This window comes from Hylaeus volcanicus, chromosome 2 (assembly GCF_026283585.1).
Source record: "Hylaeus volcanicus isolate JK05 chromosome 2, UHH_iyHylVolc1.0_haploid, whole genome shotgun sequence".
NCBI classification, from domain to species: domain Eukaryota; kingdom Metazoa; phylum Arthropoda; class Insecta; order Hymenoptera; family Colletidae; genus Hylaeus; species Hylaeus volcanicus.
This window is the reverse complement of record NC_071977.1, coordinates 15,699,933-15,702,549: the sequence shown is the minus strand read 5'-3', so window position 1 is coordinate 15,702,549 and position 2,617 is coordinate 15,699,933. Positions and strand designations below refer to the sequence as shown.

Sequence of the window (2,617 nt, the reverse complement as noted above, 5' to 3'; positions counted from 1 at the left end):
GATCCCCACACTCCCAACTACTATGTCTCCCTCTATCGGCCTTTTCATAAAACTATTTTTTTTCTGTTGACTTTGTTCATATAATGAAAAATATAAGAAATAACTGATTAAATTTAAAAAATGTAGATAAAACTTTTATTTTCCCCGACTTTTATATAAATGAAGAAAGATTAGCTAAATTTAACCATTTACGTACAGTTTACGATTTTGAAAAATATTTAATTATTAAGAAAGCTTATAAATTAAATTATAAATCGTTGTTTCCTAATAATTTTGATAGGCAAAAAGTTTTCCCAGTAAATAATATTTTCCATCATTCAACAATCGCAGTTATGAAAGATTTTAATTATACAGATACTGCTCATTTTTTAGAAATATTTCGCAACTGGTGGGACATTGTGAATAATACAAGAGTGTTAAAGGTAACTGGAAAAGAAGCGAATTTTGTAAACCGATTTTGAATGTTACGGATTTTAGATATGAATATTTAAAGAAATTTTTAATATGATTAGATTTTTGGAAAAATTTAGAAACAGACGGTCATTTAACATTAGATACTTTCAAAGCTTTACATCAAAGTACTAGAGTTCTTTTACTACTCATAAAGTACTGTTTTCAAACTTTTGACATATCTTATCTTTTAGCAGGAAAATTTGGAACTAAAAAATTAGAGAAACGATTTGGAAACTATAGACTTTTATTTGGTTGTAATTATCACGTTTCACACAATAAAGTAGTTCATGCAGAGAAAAATATTAGATTAAAACATATTTAAGAAATTGGCAAGATTCTTTTCTTTTACTTAAATCAAAAATAGATTTCAAATTTGTGATAACGATAATAATCTTCATGATCTTTCCATTGATGTAACTTGTTTTCTGGGAATCTTCGAAACTGAATATTTATCCACTTGTGTTGTTGATGATTCCATTAAAATTTACATATCTGGTTATAGGTCCCATTCTGTTGCTAAACAATTAAATTGTAATATATGTAAATTATTAATTGTGGAGGATAAAGGTAAAACTTTTGGCAACAAATATTTTGATAGCTTACAAGGAGGAGACCTTTCTGTTCCTACAGAAGAAGTAATGACCGTATTCAGTCATATGTATGCCATAATGGAAGCCATAATTAATGATGCTAACTTCAAGTCCCAATTTGTAAAATCTGGCACATCAGATTTTAATGAAGATGAAAATCATACACATATTTTATATAAATTGACATATATTAGCATTCAATCAGATATTCATTATTTTGCATTTTCCGATTATGATTAAAAAAGGTAACACGCCACGGGAATACCCCTACGGTGGTGAGGAAATTTACCTGTAACACACTCTTGTAATTAACTGCACAATTCTTTTCTTGGGTAACTTCCCTTCATCTCTTCCACGCGCTCACTTAATCTCTTTGGCTTCATACCAACAATTTTGTCAATTTCACGTTTCCATTAACTTAAAATATCTTTTATTAATTTTAAAACACTTCAATTTGGTCCAAAGAAGGTTTTATCTTCCTTCACACATATATTTTCTTCAAATCACTGTAAATATTTCAAGTTTAATGCATCATAACATCAAACTTCTTTCAGAGTCCATCAAATTTATACTACATTTTCAGATATCAATATACTTTTAAGCTACTTTTACTTACTATAGTCATAATATTTATATCCCACTTTTACATAATTAATAACAAATGGTGTACATTAGTATAGTTTTCTATTAAAAAAACTGTTAATTATGATACGAAGCACAAACCTCTTACATTGGAAAATAGGGCTCTAGATCTAGACTTTGATTGGTGTTGCCACGTTTCTCAGCATGGCTAGTACTAGAGTCGGCTGTGGCTACGCGCTAGACGGCCGCGTTTATTGAGCTCTATCCTAACTGGAGTGCGAACTGTGAAAGAGAAGCCCGTCCGAGAAAGATGCAAGATGAGTGGTTCCGGTGGTACTATCCTATAGCAAATTTATGTGTGGAAGGAGAACAGACTCCTCTTTGTTTGAATTTCGCGGCACTAGGAGTTATTTACAGATTAATTATGTACAGATTTGAACTTTATTTCCTTTTTATTTATATATAAAACGATAGAAACATTAATAATAATAACATAATAATGAAATAGTATACATAATTTACATACCATAATTTAGATCATACAAATATATACAATTTGGTGTAGAGCTAAATTTGATTATTTGTCACAATTCAATTTATATTGTATTTATTCAATTTTATGCGGAAAAGAATCTGAAAGAAACTCACTCGACAATGCTCAGCGATGCTCGGGTAGGTTATGTTACGGCGTACGTTTGTTCCCCCTCTACAAATAAATACCGGAACCACCCATTTTGCATTTCTCTCGGACCTCCGTCGCCTCTACTTCCTTCTACAGGAATTCACACTCCAGTTAGGATAGAACTCAATGGCCGCGTCAATGTCCTTCGATGCACCTTCGAGTCATTTGTTCGCGTATGAGCGCGGCCGCTTCGCGCGTACCCTTCACTACCGCGGCCGCTCCAACGGTATACGCGCGCTCTGATTGGTCGGGGTTTTCTCTTAATATCTCTTTAACGAAGTCTTGGACAACATTTTCGCTAAGGAAAAAG

General features: G+C 32.0%; 1 long non-coding RNA gene across 6 annotated transcripts; it reads right to left on the bottom strand.

The window, feature by feature from the left end:
* Positions 1-624: 624 nt before the first annotated feature.
* LOC128884962 (uncharacterized) lies at positions 625-2,617 on the bottom strand. 6 transcript variants are annotated; one of them, XR_008459512.1, is made up of 5 exons: positions 2,274-2,617; positions 2,152-2,192; positions 1,333-1,907; positions 1,057-1,170; positions 625-969 (listed from the first exon to the last, which is right to left on the bottom strand). It is a non-coding gene; the product is annotated as an uncharacterized LOC128884962 (long non-coding RNA). The 6 variants fall into 6 exon arrangements; XR_008459510.1 differs by lacking the exon at positions 2,152-2,192 and having other exon boundaries at positions 626-969; positions 1,333-1,966; positions 2,274-2,616; XR_008459509.1 differs by having other exon boundaries at positions 628-969; positions 2,152-2,615.